The following is an 18275-nucleotide window of genomic DNA, read 5'->3' as shown; positions in this document are numbered from 1 at the left end:
CTCCTGTACTTCACATGGGTCACCTGGGATGCAGCGTGGCCTGCTGGGGTTGCCATGTCCTGAGATGGCTCTGTCTCATGAAGCAACAGCAGCGCTGCGTCCTGCTCTTCCAGGAAGGCTGACACGGGAGTGCTGTGTGCCTGGTCCTGCTGGGCAGTTGGCTGCTGGCTGGGCCTTTGGATCCCAGTGGAGGCCAGGCGGGAGACGTGCACAGGAATACGGCTCCTGTACACTGTGTATGTTTCGTGGGATGAGGTGTGGCCCAGGGCAGACCTCAAGCTCTGAGAGCGTGTGGCTGTGCCCTGCTCAAGGCGGTTGCCCCGAGAGGGGTTTGCCTTCTCCTCCATTGCCGTCTCTGTTGTCCTCTGCAGCAGAGCTCTCCAGGGAGCTGCTTCCTTGCGAGGGAACAGAGTGGCTCTTCTGGGAGGAGATCCATGTGGGTCAGGGCAGTGACACCCTGCAGTGTCACAATGGCCTCTGTGCTGATGCGGTCCTGCATCACCAATGGTCCTTGGAATGCGCCTCTTTCACAAAGGGCAACACGCAGCGCTCTTGAAACAGCGGAACCACCTGGAACTGGCTGGATCCAGTTGCGCCCACAGGGCACAGCCCCTGGACTTCTAGACGAGCCCAGGCTCCCGTGAAGCTCTCAACACAGTCCCACACAAAATCCTGATCTCCAGATTGGAGAGCCCTGGCTTTGAAGGCCGGGCTATTTGGTGCATGAGGCATTGTCCAGATGGATGCTCCCAGAGGGCTGTGGTCAGTGGCTCCATGTCCAGGTGCAGTTGAGAGATGAGGGGTGTCCTTCTGGACTCTGCTATGGGATCAGGATTTTCAGTGTCTTTCTCAATGACACAGAGTGGGATCAAGCTCACCCTCAGCACCTTTACAGCTGACAAGAAGCTGAGCTGGACAGGTGACACGGGTGAAGGAGGGGACCATCCAAAGGGACCTGGACAAGCTTGAGAAGTGGGACTGCAAGAACCCAGAGACATTCAACAAATTCAAGGGCCTGCCCCTGGAACAGGGAAACTCAAGAATCACCAAAGTTGGAAAAGAGCTCCCAGATCTTCTAGTCCAACTGTTAACCCAGAGCCACCACAATCACCCCTAACACATATCCACACATATCCCCCTAACACGTAACTCACATCCAGAGTCCTCTGAATTTGCACTTTCTCCTGACCAACTTTTGCCTCGCTAGAATGGCATAAAGGATGGTTCGTGTTAGTCACTTTCTTATCCTGTAAATAAGAAATCATCAGATTCAGTTAAATGTATCTATGTTGGTGCACTATTAGCCACTAAGTGATGTAGAAATGATCTGGCTTCCTGACCTGAAAATTTGCAGATGTAAACCTTACATTATCACAATTTAGAGTCTGCTTAGTGAGTCAGTCCATCCATCCATGCAGAAGCCCTCCATGTGGAGCTCAGTGGGTGCCTGCATGAGAACTCAGACCCCCTCTCTCCCTCTGCACTGACCTATAGGTTTGCCTGTAGAGGGGCTGCTTTGCTCAGCTCATGCTGCTGGAAATGAGTGAAGGCTTCTCAGCAGTCTTCTGAGCTACAGAGCTTTTTTAACTGGAGCCATGACACAGGGCCATGGCTTTGTGCAGAACAGCACAGCACGTGTGGGAGGGCGAGGAGCCCTGCCAGAGCACCAGGTGGGGAAGAGGAGAATCCCGTATGTGGACGTACTGAGAGAATAGAAAATAGTTCAAGAACAAGCCATGATGTTTTGTTAGAAAATCAAGCTGGGGGTGAGTCTTTCCTAGATGTCTCTTGAGGCAGAGTAACTTGTTTGTGTATTTGTTCAATAACAACCCCACAGTAGCACAAATGGGAACTCTTATACCTTTTCCCCTTATTTAAACACCTGCCTCTGTTACCTACATGTCAGGCTCACCCTGAAATTTCCTCCAAGCTGTGTGTGGCCCCTGGCAACACCACAGCATGGTGCAGTTGACAGAAGCGTTCCTTCCAGAGAAGCAGGAACCAGGCCAGTCTTGAAGCAAAAAACATGTATTAAAAACATCAGTCTTCCTTTAAAAGTGATCAATCTAAATGTACATGTTGGACCAGCCATTACCAATGTTTTGCTTTTATTTTTCTTACAAGAAAAATTAAGCAGTTCATGTAGTGAATTAGTGATTTTCTCTTCCATCATTAAGTAATTTCTAGAAAGAAAAAAAAAATACTCTAAGGCCGACTGTATATTTATCATGTTCAGTGCAAAATAAATCCCATACCAGGTCTTCCATCCTATGCTTCCCAAACTCTCATACACGCTTTATAAACACTATTAATCATGCAGAACCTGTCAGCAGCGTTAGCAGAGCACATAATGTATTTGGAACATTTGCAGCATAACAACTTTGAATGTAAAGGTCACCATCTCCACATTAACTCCATCAAAATAATTGGGTAATTTTCCTTTAAAAACACACAATACAGTTTCTCCCGGAGATCCCATGTGGCAGCTGAATCTGACATCTGTGAAAGAAAGCATGGAACTGCATGTATAGTATCACAAAGCTGCATGGAGGATCAAAAGAATGTATTTGCTTATGTTAGCTCCCAAACAGAGGAATGTCAAACCCAGGAATTACACCAATGCATCCAAGTCAAGCCTGTGCAAGCGAAGCATTTTTTGCAGGAATGATATAGCCCCTTTCTCCATCAGCAAGTGGGATCCAGCTGGTGTGCAGAGCGCCTGAGGAGTTACTGTGGTTGAATAAAGCCCCCTTCCTTCTGCTGGGAGTAACCGTGGATCTCCTCCACTGGGCACGGGAGCTGACCTCCTCTGAAGGCACGCCAGCACCACTAATCAGTTGGCAGGGAAGCTGTCAGTGTGTCTTCCTCGCCTCCCCTGCAGCCCCTTCGGTTCTGCCTGTCCCCTGACCCAGGGTTGCAACTCAGCCTTGTGTATCTCTCTACAAAATCTTTCCTCCGACTAAGCTGATGGTCAGCCACAGACACACAGCCCTCTCATAACTAGAACTGTAAGGGACAGATGACAAAAAGAAGGGATCATCTGTCTCATTCACCCTTGCTGGCACAAATCTCTGCCCTGGTCCTTCTGGCCATGCTGTTGCTGCTAGCAGCCTCCTTGGCCACCTGGGCACATGTTCAGCCACTGTTCAACCAGCACACCCACACCCTTTTCCACTAGGCAGCTTTCCAGCCGTTCTGCCCCCAGCCTGTAGCACTGCACAGGGTTATTGCAGCAGATTTGCAGAGAGAAGAGTACAAAGATCACCAGACAAGGTGAGTGATACCACAAATGAAGAAAAACACAAGCACTTTTATCTAACAGCTAAGGCCATTGCTGCAAACACGCAGATTTCTACAAATAAGAAAAACAGGGAACCAAAGGCCCCCCAGTACTGCAGAATTCTACTTGTCTGAAGATATAAGTGCATTGTGAAGTTATCCATATAAGACACATTATTTTGTGTAATCAATCATCAATACGATAAATAAATTCCAGCCAGTGGGCCAGTTTTGAACTTTCTCAGATTTGTTACCCTGGAGATTGGAAGATGACTTTTACTTGGGGCCTCCTGTAGCAAATGATTTTCATGTGCTGGTTGCTTCAAGCAGTGGTGCAAACCCTGATATCTCCTCCACAATCAGACAGCCATCTTCCTCTAGCTTTAAAATAACTCCTTGCTCGATGACCTTTGAGAGGCTATGCCAACATGCAACATGCACCCCTAGGAGCCAAGTTAGCATATGTGTTACCATGGGTTGGAGCCATGGAGAAATATATCTTCCTCTGTTTGTGCTCTGAACTGAGTTTTACAGCACTGGGAATATAAACCTGTCTGAATGAGCTGATGTTAGAGAGAAGAGTCAAAACATCCAGCCCCATCAGGGTGACCAGCACTACTGATAGAATCTTCATGGAATTATAAGTTATAAAATCCTTTAAATCTGTCCAAATGGTGGACTGGAAAATTCATCAAGTCTGTTGTACCCAAGGACAAATCCAGAAATAGATCCTTTCATCAGCACTGAATTCTCATCCAAAGGCAAAGTGGTGGTTTTGAATTTCCTGGTGTCCTCATCCCTAGATAAGGTCACCATGTCCTCCTTGGCTCTGCAATTTTCCCTTCCTAGCAATGGGCTAGGCCAAGTTGCTCTCGTGCTGGCCTTACATAGCATGGTGGGAGAAAAAGTACTTTAGTTCACAGACATTTGATTCACTGTTGTCACTTTTAATGAGTGCTAATATCTTAGATTTTCCAGAGGAAATAGCTGCCGAGTATAACTGGCCTTTGGCCACCGATTTGTTTTCAAACAGTGTTGGCTTGCATTGACCATTAGCCAAATCCAAATCCCAGTCAGAGGGAGGGATGAGGCTCTGTATTTTACTGTTCAAACCTCATATTGTCCACAGACCACTCTTAAGCCATAAAACTACCTTGCAAAGGGACCCAGATGGGGCAGCAAGAGCATACTCCAACACATTGGGAAGGAGATAGGGGGAGCAACCTACTCAGGAGATTTCCTTCATAATGGCAGATGGCAGCTGCTGCTCACCCTACCAAAGTCAAGGTGAAGGGCTGCCATTTGGCCTCCCTGGCAAGATTTACTGAGCACTAACACAAAGCCAAGACACCAAACACAAAATCCTGGGCCCACAAAAGGAAATGGCAACCATTCCCTCCCTACATCCAACCTCAGAGGCAGAGTTTTGGCTTCAGGCTCTCTCATTAGCTCAGCAAATTACCTCAAACCAGGAGGTCCCACTGTCTTTCCCAGGTTTCCAACCTGCACAGAAGCAGCTCATTTCCACCCCTGTGTGAGCTGCTCAGAGGTGAAGGGCTCAAAATCCTGACTGAGCACCTGTGACTGCTGCTTCTCTTGCCCAGAGCAGAAAGGAGAATGCTGAAGCTGGGACTGCACAATGGGCTAGCACTTCTGATAAATATGATAAAAGCCGCCCCAGCAATCAGTAAACAGTGGTATAATTAGCAAATGTTTTTCTATTTACTTCCTTTAATATGCAATAGGGGGAAATGAAATAAAATGTCAAGGACTTCATCAAACAGATGGTTCTGCACTTATTATTTTCTCCGCCGTATTGTTTGCGTCAACTAAAGAAGAAACTCCTTTACGAAGTGTGACTCATGGATTCCTGGGAAGCTGCATTCTCAGCAGGGGGAGGACAGCAGGGAAGGACAGGAAAGGGGAGGGAAGAGGACTCAGCTCATGAGCTTTTATTAGGAGCATTATTATGTCTCATTAATTAATCTGAGTGCCGCTTTAGTGACGTCTCGGTCTCATTTCACAGGAAAAAATTACTCTGGATTGCCAAGTTAAATAGACAATTACAGGAAGACCAAATTATGCCTACATTGCATTCCCTCAGGGCAGCAGGCCAAGTTCATGTCAAATCCATAATAACTAGACTACCCTCACTAAAAACAGCTCCTGTGGACATACGTCATGAACCATTTGTAATCTACACAGAGGATGTATTGATCTTCCTTGGGCTTCCTTTCTCATAAACTCATAATAGCAAAGACAGGATTTTTTAAGTGTCTAACTCTCTGCAGCACATATGCAGAGCATAAGCTGCCTTAACTCCAATAAAGCCTAATTAAAGTATAACCATTAGCTGTTTAATTTCCTTTTCCTATCCCAAGGGGCAGCTGCTTAGAGAGCAGGAGGAGAAGCTTAGTACGTTTCAGAGGAGGAATGCAAAGAAAAACCCTTGTATTTTCCCTGAAGACAGACATAAAGGTAAAACCCAAGAAAGGTCTCTTTTTACCTGGTGAAGAATCCCCACCAACTTCCCAGATCTGGTTAGACTACAGAAGAGCTAGGAGATACCTATGAAAACAAGGGATATGAACGAATGTGTCCAAGAAAATGCAATGGCCTTGAAAAACTGTAGGCATGAGAACTACTTACCCCTTAGAATCTCACTATCAGAATTCCTTCTCCCACCTGCGACCCCCAGCGTCTATTCTTTCTCTCTTCCCCTCACGTGCAGGTCTGTCCTTTTCCCCTTGTCCCCACCTGACGACTCCCAGCTGGAGGGGACCACATTGTTCCCAGCCCTTGTACATTCTCTGAATAGTCCCCTCAGCTCTGGTGTTTTGGAGCCCCGTTTCAAGCATAAGTTACCTTACTCAGGACGGTGAGTGCCGGTGGCTCAAGAAAAACTGGTGCTGATTGAACCAGAGCACCAAGAGCCTGGCACAACCATGACAGGGCAAATCTTCCTCCTTCCTTGCAGTCCAAATTTTTCTCAGCACTTTTCTCAGGCCAACTGCAATCTGTTGTTGTTGTTTTTGTTCCCCAGCTTAGTGTTCATGTATGAAGAAATGATCTATATGAAAGTGCACTCATCTCATCTACCCTGGGCCCCTCCCCACTGCAGGAGGTCTGGCTCACTCTCCCTCCTCTGGCATGCTTCTCATCAGAGGATGGGCAGCCTCTCATTCTCTTTCCCTAAAAGGTGGAGGTGAGTGGAGCTCCATGTGGCTCTGTCACCACCCAGATCTGGCAGGTCACCACCACTGCCAGTGGCAGGTAAGTTTATCTGCAATGCAAATCCCAGCAGTTTCCAACTCAGAAATAACACTTTCCTCCTCCCTCAGCTGCAGCTACATATCACTGAGCACACCAGCAACTATCTCCTTCTGCTCTACACTCTGATATTCACAGACATGTTTCTTGCTCCATGCTCCTGTCACCTCCCTTCCCCCACCAAAGAGTTTGTTTTCTGGTTTCGGTTTTTTGGTTTTTTTTGGTAAAACAGTGAGATGAACTTAACTGCTTGGACAGCCCCCAAGGAACAGCCGAGTATGAATGTGCCTGCCAGCCTGGTGTAAATTTTAGTATGGTGTTGCACATCTCTTCCATTGTTCTTGGCAAGCAAGGATGACGCCATTGCCACACGGTTCACGCTGGTCACAACTGGTGATACAAAAAAGAACAATCAGCCTCTTGAAAATGCCTTCCAAACTATTGTGGGCATCCTGGAAGAGGCTTTGTTTTCTCTTTCTTGCCTTAATGCTGTACAAAAGAGCAATGAGTGTTATTAAATCTCTGTTCCTTCCTCAGGCAGTAATGCTCTTTCCCTTTTTCTCTCTACTGTCCCAGTGTAGGATTTTTCATGATCCAAGCCAACCTATTCAAGTGACAAAGCAGATTGCTTTGCAGCACGAATGCTTTGCAGATTGCCTCCAGCCAAAATTGTGACCTTTTTAACAATGAGGTGAAATGGCAACATTTTTGATTATCATGATGCTTTTGTTTTGGAGCAAGGAAAATTGTTTTTCATCCTTTAACAACCAAGGAGCTTTTTTCCTTACCCGAGGTTGCTTGGTCTTGAGTAGCAATTTTGCAAAATGGTCCAAAGCCAGTGACAAGCTATTTCATGTTTTTCTCTGACATTTATTAAATGTTTTCTCAATTTCTCACAATCCTGTTAATATTTCCTTTTAAAGACTACCATTGTATTTTTAAATAACACAGCTGAGATGCACAAGAAGGCCCTGAGCACCCTATGCCATATTTTCAGGTGTATGAACCCTGTTTTCTCATTACTTTTGAAATTTGAAAATTCATTAAAAAGGGAAAATCCCAGTGAAAAACTCCAAACACAGTCTTTGCGATGGAGGCTGCTCTGCAAAGGGCTGCACACTGATAAAGGCTTTCCTGTTCTGAAATAGCAATAGGAAGAGGTGGAAGCATCAGCTTCTTGTTTGGTTCTCAGCTCCAGCTCCAAAAGCAAAAGCAGCTTGAATCACGTTGCACTCTCCTTTGCTAGCTTTTGTAAATTTAACCTTGTGATTTTTTTTTACTTTTTTTTTTTTTTTTTTTTTTTGATAGAGTCCACCCATTTTGCAGTCAGTTCCCTGGAAAATAACTGAGGGATCATCAATGAAAGGAGATTTTCCAACAGTAAGAGGAATTTTGTGGCAAGAAGAGAAACTGCATGTAGGATGGAGTTCTACCTCTTGATTGCTAATGCAAATATGAATTAACAATCATCCTTTGAAAAGATTTCATCTGGAATTAAAATCCACAGAAAAATAGTTTCACATCATACAAATGCTCAAAAAGGCTAACTTTCAATCTGTAAAGTCAGACTCTTCTTTTTTATACCAGAAGATAAAATAAATCTTTGTTCTGTGCTTCAGCAGCAGCTTAGGCTACCCACCAAAGGATGTCTGTGCACATCTTGCAATAACTTTACAGGGAATGCAAAACTTAGAGTAGTTGGCAGCAAAAAGTTTCTTACAGACTAGGGCTTTCCTTCTCTTGACTTCTCCTCCAGAGAGATTTGGAAGCGAGGAAGGAGGGTTTGTGGGTTTAGGAAGGGGCATGCTACCCCTTTTACCATTTCTTAAGGCATTTGCACTATTTACTAACGAAGGTGTAGACAAATGCACCAAGTCCTGACTCTAGGAAGGTAAAGCCCACCTTGCACAACCTCATGTGAAAGAATAGAGCTCTTTTTCTGCAGGTGTGGACATCTGTCTCATCTTCTATTCAGGGCAAATAACCTTGGGTTCCTCCATTATGTCCAGTGGAGAAGGTGTTTGTGAGGACAGTGTTGCCAGGCTTCACAATTCAGCAGTGTAGTCTGCTGGTGCACGCTTTCTCCAAAGGGCCTTCCCTCTCTTTATGGTCCCTCTGCCAGTGAGTGGCTCAGGAGAAGGTGTTTACAGGCAGAGGTGCTGCAGCAGTTCACCTCTTCTGGCAGTGCTAGGCAGTTGTAAAAGTCATCATGTAACATCTCACTTCTCCAAGGCAGGAGATGTCACGCAGCATGATGAAGGTGCTGTCTGGTGCGTACTCCTCCAGCAGGCCAGGAAGAACATCTGTCACCAATATTTCTGCTTCAGCTCCATCTGCACCTGGTTGCTCTTTCTGCAAGTTCCTGTGTTATTTTTCTTCCATATACTCAGACACCCCGCAGTGAGTTTGTTATCTTACACAGATTGCCATGGTCAAAGTGTTTGTCCAACAGATGCAAGAAAAAGCAGAGAAATTAGCACCAAGTAACAACACTTTTTCCAGAACAGAAAACATATGCTTTTGTGGCTCCCGAGGTATTCTAAGCATTGTGTGTCTTGATGTTTTCTCTTTTACAAGGGTACAGCAGGAAAGGCTCAACTTCTGGCCTATTAGAAAGAGCCATGGCAGCATGTTTCATGGTGGTAGGATAGCATGAATACACATTTGTTCCAAATGCTGTCACATAAATCTTAGTACTGAGGACAGGAAGGGATCACACTGCAAATAAATTGAAAACAGGGAATCTGTAAGAAGACATCAGAGTCAGGATGAGATAACAGACTGGGCTTGTGATGCCTACTACACAGAGGATTCATCTTTCTCTTTCACCTCGTCCTATTTCAGTATAACATAAGGTATGAAGGACCAGAGTTTTCCTCAGAAAGGAGGAATTGCTAAGATATTAGAGGAAGAAAATATTGTCTTTTGTTTACTCAGCCCCTGGTTGTTTAACTCACAAGAGAAACCTGCACATAGAGCAGTTAATGCTTTATCATTCACGTCCCCTATCATGCCCTGAGGGCACGTATTGTTCGTGAGTCATAATTAGTTTGTTTGTATAATAATAAAAGGAAAACAAACAGGCCCATATCTCCCTGTCACACTAACAATAAGCTGACACATACCTAATCAAAATAGAGGATGCTGAATTAATTCAAAGAGGTTGACTTTCACGAGGGACAATTGGAAAATTCTCCCAGAGCAGTTAGTCACTCAGGCAGAGTTCAGCCAAACACATGATGAAATCTATCACATTCATTCCAGAATTAATAATTTCCCAGAAATTATTCACTTGCTTTAATGCATTTCCAGACTTTGCCACGAAGCAGAGGATGAATGAAAGAGTGATGCATCTAAATACTAAGAAACTCAGCAAGAAGAAAAAATCTGCAGGGAAGTTTGCTCACACTTCTGACTCTAAGCCAAGAGCACCTTCCTGTGCCCTGGCAAAGCCTTGATCAGTGGAAAAGTTTAGGGAAAAAAAGGCACCCAGTTAATGAGGAAAAAAAAAAAAGATGAATAGTATAATTTATCAAAGAATCTCATTTTCACAGCTGGCCCTTTGTAAAAGCATTACAGGCAGAGGTTGCTGGAGCAGGAAAACAAGGTAATTGCTGGCCCTATGGCTGCTCTGCACGTGCTCAGGATGGGACTGGCTGTTCTGTTCAGCTTTAGGTATTCCAGAAATCCTACATCATCCACTGAAGCAATACAGGACGTTTGGGTGGACTCTAAGCAGCACTGTGAGGTATAGAAACAGGATGAACAGATCCAGACACCTTGTCAAAGGACGACCCAGCTCAGCAAAAGCCTGCTCTAATTACCTGCATGAGACAAAAGCAGAGGAAAGATCTTCCATTCACAGAGCAGAAAGGGAGAAACATGGTTTTCTGGATACCTAAGTTCATCCATAATGGCTTCTTTTTTGCACTTGTACAACTACCTGCCTTTCTCTATGGCTATGCAGGAACCTTACACACAGACACCTAAGTTCAGCACTAAATATGGTGAAGAGTTAACATCCCCTCACTTTATATTCTCTACTGTGTCCTCTTTTCAGGCTTATACCCATTACTCGCTTGCCCACAAAATAGTAATTTGTTATCAGATCAACATAGGTTCCTAAAGAAATACATGAAAAAAGGATAAATACTTAGAAGTCTGATGGAAGTACCTTGATTTATCACATTAATAATACACAGGTTTTCTCTTGCAGGTAAAAAAAAAAAAAAGGGTGGTGGTTTTATAGCTTAGCAAGAGTCACTCACATGTCTCCTGAATTAAGTGAGTAATAAAATTGTTATGAAATACATTTGGAACAAGTCACACTGCACGTGCCTGACAGTCTTTTATGAAGCTTAATGCTTGCACTCCTCAATTCTGCTTCCTTTCAGACAGTCTGGCTTTTTCCTGCTGATTTGCTCATCAGAGTTCTGCTCGCGTTTACAGCACCACAACGGAAAACATGCATGGATGGAGTCAGAAATGATCCATAGGATATTTTTAAGCACAGATTAGCCAAGCCTTTAGGAAAAAAAACTTCATTGTCAGATGATTAGTGATATTTTCATTCCTCTGAGAAATTAATTACTCATGTTGTATTTGCAGAAATAGAAAAGGAAAAATGCAAGTCCTGACTTAAATCTGTCTCTCTCGGAGTAAGTAAAGGTACAAATTAGTGGAAGAATAATTCAACGTCATGGATGCTGTTGCTTTTGAGAGACCAGCACATTTTTGAGGGATTAAATGTGGTGAAAAAACATTCTTTCCCAGCTCTGCTTGAAAATCTACGGCAACTACAGTGTTAATTCACATTATTTGACTTCTTCAGCCTACAAGGGAGCTTCCTGGGGAAGCCAGAAGGAGGCTTGTGGCAGCATTCAGACTGACTGTCAGTCCAACTTCCAAAGAATTAATTTATCAACAAAAGGACACGTTGACTTTTGGTCAGTAGTTCCTCAGTCAGAGGAGGCTAAAATTTCCTGTGCACACAAATCATCTCGTTTTGTGGCCATCTGCTGACAAAATCAGGTAAGCCACCATGTGTCTGGTCACCATTCAGAAAAAGTCAGGGTGTTCTCCTGGGGGTTATGACTCTGCATAGTAGAAGTTCAGGTGTTTCCAAAAATAACCCTTAATTTATTCAAATGATAATGTGAAACTGAGTATTTAAAAAACCCTAAAATTGCTAGGCTAACTAAAACAACAGCCTTAACCTAAATCTGTTTATTAAATAGTTTCTAAAAAAGGAGTACAAGCAAATTCAAGGAGGTTTTACTATGTGACAACTCCCCCCATCTGCACCACAAGTGTTGTGACAGCCATGTTGTGACTTCCTGGTCATTTGTCCCACAAGGACCACAGTTCAACTTTCACATTTGACAGAGGAATGAGAGCAGCAGCCACTGCTTCCCAGCAGCCCCAGTGGGTTTGTTTGCAACTTCCCCCACGTGCTGTGCCCTCACTGCCTGGCTTCCCTGGGTGCCTGCAGTGACACTTGGGTTTGGCTGTGGGCTGACAGCACTGGGATATCCTCCCCACTGCTGTGACTGGTGTCCCCTGGCAGCCCCGCTTGCTGCAGGGGCATGAGGCTGGTGCTGGGCACTCAATCAGCTTGGCTCACTCATGTGCCTGATGGTGGTCCAGGTGTCACCCTTGTGCCATCTTTGCCTGAGATGGCCATGAGTGACTTGGTCTCTGCATAAGGCAGAGTCCTGTCTCCCTCTAGAAACTCCTCTGTCGTCCTCTGTGCTGCCTTTTGGGATTTCCTGGTGCTGTGAGCCAGCTGCTGATGCACATCAGAGTATTCATAGGCAGAGATGGTACAGAGGTGTCCACTTCATCTGCACAGACACCTCTCTGACCATGCCTCTCACCAGCCTGTACCCAGGGCAGCACCAAATCCAGGCATGGTGCTGTGAAATGCCCCACAACATGCCAGAAGAGGATGCTCAAGCCACATGCAGTCACCAGAAACAAGCAGCACATGGCCCAACCATCACCAGTGAAAACTCCCCTTGGTTTCATGTGCTTGAACAGCCCAGCCAGCTTTGGCATCCTGTCCAACATTCCCAGACCCTGAGCCTATATCCCAGGTCTTTACTACCAAGTCAGTGCAAAGCACTGCCCCAGCCCTGTGCCAAAATCAGTTATCAGGGTGCTCTTGCAGCAGTGGATGTCATCATTTACACAGCAGCTAGTGAAGTTCATCCTCTCAGTGCAAATATTTATATGAGGAACCTATGGTAAATGTCTCCATTCTTGACACTTCCCTGTATTTACATACTTAAATAAAACTCCTCAATGACTCCCCGAAGTGAGCCATACCAAACACACGGCTGGACTCACTGTTAATGTCACTTGTAATCCTTCTCCTCTGAAGCAAATCCTCAACGTCCATTAAAACCACTTAAACCATCCATTAAGACCAGTCTTCAAAGCCTGCCCTCAAACACCCTGTCCCCCCTAACTAATCATTCCTCTCGTGGTCCTCCCTCCTCCTGACCAGGAGGAATCACTTCTAAGACACGCTTCAAACCCTGGCACATTTACAGCAGTTTCCTACTGATCCCATTACTCTTGTGCACACCCCAGCACCACCACCTGGGCTGCACTTCAGGCAGATGACCTTTCCCTTCTTCCACACTCATCTGTGATTACAGTCGTTTCAGAAAGTCCTTGGAGAAGAAAGAAGATGGGGGAAGAATATTGCAGGATCATGTAGTAGGATATAAAGTAGGATAAGCAGGTTGCAAGGCAACGGAAAGCAGTGCCTCTTTAAAACATAGCTGCACACTAGCCTGTAGTGAAATTCCAAGTAGCTGGTAACAAAGTTGTAGATCTTTACCACCTCCAGTATTTCCTATGGCAAAAAAACCCCCAAAACAGTATATAAAGAAAGGGAACTCAAGGAGATGAGAAGACAGTGACATGAGAAGAAAAACCTTTGGGATCATGAGCAAAAAGTCCCAGAGGTGTTCCCTGGGTGAGGCTCTGCTGGCCAGCCTGTGATCACACACTCATCCACCTGCACAGAAGATACCTCTACGACTGTAAAAAGCTCACAGCTCTGAGAAATAAGGACACAGCAGCAGGGTCATAGTAAAATCTTGGAAGAAACCAGAGGACAATAAGGTGTCACCAGTTCCAATGCAACACTAGACTGCTGGCTCTTGATCCAAAGAAGTACTTCCCATAGTCCTTCCCGATGAGTACTCTTGGCAGTCCATAGAAAGGGTTGGTGGAGAATACATGATATCTGAGAGCATTTTTCTCTTTTCTCTCTATCTCCATCTCTTTTTTATTTTTATTCTCAACAAAGCATATTGAAAGGTTACAGCTTTCTTCCCTGGGTGAAAAAGGAACATGCTCTGAAATCTCAAAGTTTTACAGGACAAGAAAACTCCTCTTTGCCCAGCTCAAAGGAAAAACCACATCACCTACAGGACCTGCACAGGCCCACTCAGGAAATATGACCCTACCCAGAGATTATTGGTGCTTCTATAAAAGAATTGTTCAGCCCCTGCAGAATTCATGTACCTTTCTTGGCTTTATAACTTTGGCAGTTTCTAACATATTCCAAGCAATAAGAGATGTCTGCTGCATTTCTTTTCTTGCATGGCTACTTTAATACAACTGAAATATTTTCCTGCGATCATTCTATGTCATAGATATGTGTCAGACTTCAAAGAAATAGTCAGACTACTATATTTGCAATTTCTCCTCCCATATCCCCTGTCCTGGTTCAGCAGTTGGTATTTTCCAGTCTCAATCTTTTTTCCTATTCTTTATAGAAAGTTTCTATAATATTGTTTTAATTCCTCATACATAAAAATGGAAAAACCACAATAAAAACCTTCATCTTTGCCTTCCCAAGAGAAATAGCCTAAAATAGAAATATGTATTTTTTTATATAGTGTCCTGTATTAAAGATACTTTGGACTGAGAAATTTGGTTGGTAGTGTTTGATTCCTGCAGCTGTTTTCTTAGCTGCAAAGGAAAAGAGAGAGTTTCTACATGCAGCACTGAGAAGACTGAGACCCTGAGTGTAGAGTCTGAATAAAAACACACTAAATGTCTCTGCTGCAAGAGGCAACCCATACCAACACCCCAGATCACAGTGATGACCCATCCTCACTGAGATTAAATCAAAGCCAGCAACACCTGCATGGATCCTGCCAGGAGACCTTCCCACCATCACCCCACTGCCTGGGGTCTGATCAAAGCACTCACAGAGTGCTGGGTATGGTATCCCAGCACCCTCATCCTATAGAACCAGGTAAAGCTGGCCAGAGGGAAAAAGCACCTTATCTGAAGCCTCTGCCCAGCGATGGGCTGTCCACACCCTTCACCTGGACAAGGCAGCAACTGCAAGGAACAATTTTCCTTCCCATGCAAAACCCCGGGGACTGGGGCCATTATGTGTCCAACGGGATGGAGAATCCCTGTAGATGCAAAGCAGGCACCGAGAGCTCCCACCTCTACATCTCACAAAAGGCAGGGGAAGGGTCTTCCTCACGGCCTTGCTCACAAGCAAGTCTGACTTGCTATGGGTGGCCAAATGTTGGGGAATGAAAAATCCCAAAGCTGTCATCACCCTCTTCTTCACAGTCTAGGGACGGAAGAGGGTGGCTGCCCACCTCACAGGTGCATGATGAGCCTAGCTCAGCTCTCCAGAAGGGACACTTCTGTGTCCTTGTTCCACTTAGGGCAATTCTATGCTTTGTAGTAGGACCTTTCTCTGTCCTTTTCAGCTGATCATGGCTGTCACTTGGGTCTCATGGAAGACCAACTTGCCAGGGCACATAGGGTCAGCTGGTGGTTCAGAAGATGCAAAATGAAAGAGCTTCAAACACTCGGCTCTTGGGCTTGCAGCTACTTTCTCTTCCCCCATTCCAACTGGTAGTACTGACAAGCACTTTAGAGGATAATGTGGCATATTTCCTCAGCACATTGCAAAAAGATGCTAAGAAAGAGTGCATTCAAGAATAGAAGAGCTGCTTTATGACTCCCAGGCACCCACACATACTAGGAGTTTTTCTGCACTGTTTATGAAGCTGTAGTTCAAAGACAAGTAGCTATGACTAATGCAAAGATACCCAGTGTCCCTATTTGCCAAAGTTCATGTGTGCACAATAAATTCACAGCCCCCATACCAAATGCAAAGCATATCATCAGCTTCTCTGCTCTACCAGTATAGAATTACTCAATACCACAACCCAAATAAATGACATACAACTTGAGCTCTGTAATGCCCCACAAAAAGCCAACCTCCAGCTCTGTAGGTCTGCAGCTGTAACCTACTTTGCTTGGCAGAGGAAGTCTTCTGTTGTGCCACCTGTGCAAAGAACCACTGCTATCTCCAGTGCTTTTCTGTAAACTGAGCATGCTTAATCTGCTTCATTAGTACTTGTCAGAGGAAATGACATTTCTCATTAAAATATTCAGCAGAGATACCCTTACCAAAAGTTTTTGGCTCACAAAAGTCTCACTGTGGAGCTGCAAGGAGAGGAGGCAGGGGAGAAAACAACTGCAGGCACAGATCTTGTGGCTGTCTTTGGCAAAGTAGAGAAGGCAACCATGAGAATCTGCTCCTCAACAAAGACCAAGTTTGGGGCTGCTTTCCATGCTGACTTCAGAAATTAGGTTTTTGTAAAAGTTACAACCTTTGGGTTGAAGTATAGCCAGTCAAGTGGGTAACCAATGCACAGCTGAAAACATAGAGATACACAGAAATCTCTGCCTGTGGCAGAGGTTGAAACTAGATGATTTTTAAGGTCATTTCCAACCCAAACCATTAGATGGTTCCATGATATTATGAAATACCTATGACATCTTTATTGAAAGCTGAAAAAGGAAATGTTTGTCCAAAGAAAAAAAACAGTCAAAAAAAATTTTTAAAGAGCTCAACAATTAAATCAACCCTTAGACTGAGATGCAGTGTGGAAAACACCTTGAAAAAGAGACTAAATAATAAAGACACTGTTCAAAGTAGCCAATAACTAGAGCAGAACAGAGACATTCTGAAAGAACTCTGCTGCTCATCCACACATCAGCAGAGAAAGGGAAAAAAGAAAAGGCAGATTTGGGTAAGAGTAAAAATAGAAAGAAAAAAGACATTACTTGACTGTTCGTGCAAGGCCTCTGTGTGGACATGGCAGAAAAAGGCATGAGCTTTGGCTGATAGTGTCATTAGATAAAAATCATTCCAAGACAAAAAAGGTGGGGACGATTAAGAGAGGGATGAACTGATGGAGGTAACAGTGAGACACGACATAAATCCAAGTCAAATCACACCATCAACTCAAAGCCTGAGGGAGATGATATGGTCTGCATCAGGCCAAAATCAGAGCCCAGCATTTTTTCCATTGCAGTTTTACTTCTTTATAAAGACCTGTAAGTATTGAAATCTAGGCTGAAATAACACACTGCAAATTTTCCTTTTCAAAGGGGAGGAAAGAGAGGATTTAAGCCAACCATCCAGATTCTCTTTTGCCTTAGCACAGCTCTCGTAAACTCCCAGTCCCTTTCAATGTTTTGAAAACAAGGGATAGGGAAGAAATCACTGCTATCCTCATGGGGAGGAGCAGGGGCCCAGCCTCCAGCTCAGGTTTGCTTGATTGCACCCGTGAGACCACCCCTGAAGGCAACTCCCTCCAGCTTGGGAAAGCACGGGGACATGGCATAAGAACAAGGTGACAGCAAGGGACTGGTGGGCCACCATGGGGCTGTGACCAGGTGTCATGACCCAGCTCAGCCTATGGCCCCACCATGTGCACCAAGGTCACAAATTCTGCAAGTTATGTAAAAAATAACTTCTAAATAGTTAAAAGACCTACCCCCTGACAATTCTTGCGTGCTATTTAAAACTCCTATCAAGAAAAACAGGAGACTCAATGCACAGAAATACATCCCCCCACCTGGAAATAATGCCATGAAAAGGAAGTAACTTAAAATAGGAGTTGGGCTGCAAAGACATTCAATATCCAGCTTCCCAGGCTCTGTGTGGATCCAGAGCCTGGACTGTAATAATCCCTCCTATTTCAGCAGCAGGAAGAAACAAGACAGGCCAGTGTGTGACAGCTTGTTAGTGGTTGCTCAACGTTCAAAGGCAGAGCCAGCCCCTACATTTTAGGGCCCTCCAGTTCCATCATGTGCATGTGATACAGAGGCCAGAACACCCACGGCCAGTCAACTGCTCATTTTGTGCTGTTCAGTGACTACCCACAGCAGCAGGGCAGTTTCCAACAATGATCTCCTGCTGAGCACTGCCCAACTCTTTGTCAACTGCACAAAAAGGGAGAATACACAGCTGGAACTGAGCAGGCAGCTTTGCAGGTGCTCCGTAGACTATGATAGAGCCAGAAGGTGAATTAGGGTCAATAGTGTTTTGTTCCCATTTGTATGCCCCACCTTTCTCCATCAGTCAAAATGGACTGCATGGCTGTAGGGATGTAAAAGGTGCCCCTGCCCTTTTGGGCAGTCACTTCTCCTACTAGCACTTGGCAGGATTTGATGAACAAGTTATCTCTGTCTGCAGTATTTCAAGGGGTGAAAAGCTGGCTGATATTGGAACGAAAAAATCAAAAGGTGGCCTATGACTGTAGTCACCATAGTCTTTGGGGCAAATTGGATTCCTTGAGCCCTTTTCCATAAACAAGCAAGAATCTGTAATGAGGCAGGAGAGCACTGGAAGCACGTGAAAGAACAGGGATAAACACACTGTT

At 44.7% G+C, this 18275-nt stretch overlaps 1 long non-coding RNA gene across 1 annotated transcript in view; it reads right to left on the bottom strand.

Moving 5' to 3' along the window:
• Window positions 1–483: 483 nt before the first annotated feature.
• LOC138107794 (uncharacterized) overlaps window positions 484–18275 on the bottom strand; it is a 36566-nt gene continuing 18774 nt past the window's right edge. The window contains exon 3 of the long non-coding RNA XR_011149703.1: window positions 484–6939. This is a non-coding gene — a long non-coding RNA (uncharacterized lncRNA). The remainder of the gene's footprint in view (window positions 6940–18275) is intronic.

This window comes from Aphelocoma coerulescens, chromosome 3 (genome assembly GCF_041296385.1).
Source record: "Aphelocoma coerulescens isolate FSJ_1873_10779 chromosome 3, UR_Acoe_1.0, whole genome shotgun sequence".
NCBI lineage: Eukaryota > Metazoa > Chordata > Aves > Passeriformes > Corvidae > Aphelocoma > Aphelocoma coerulescens.
The sequence above is the reverse complement of the archived record's forward strand: the minus strand, read 5'-3'. Positions and strand labels throughout refer to the sequence as shown.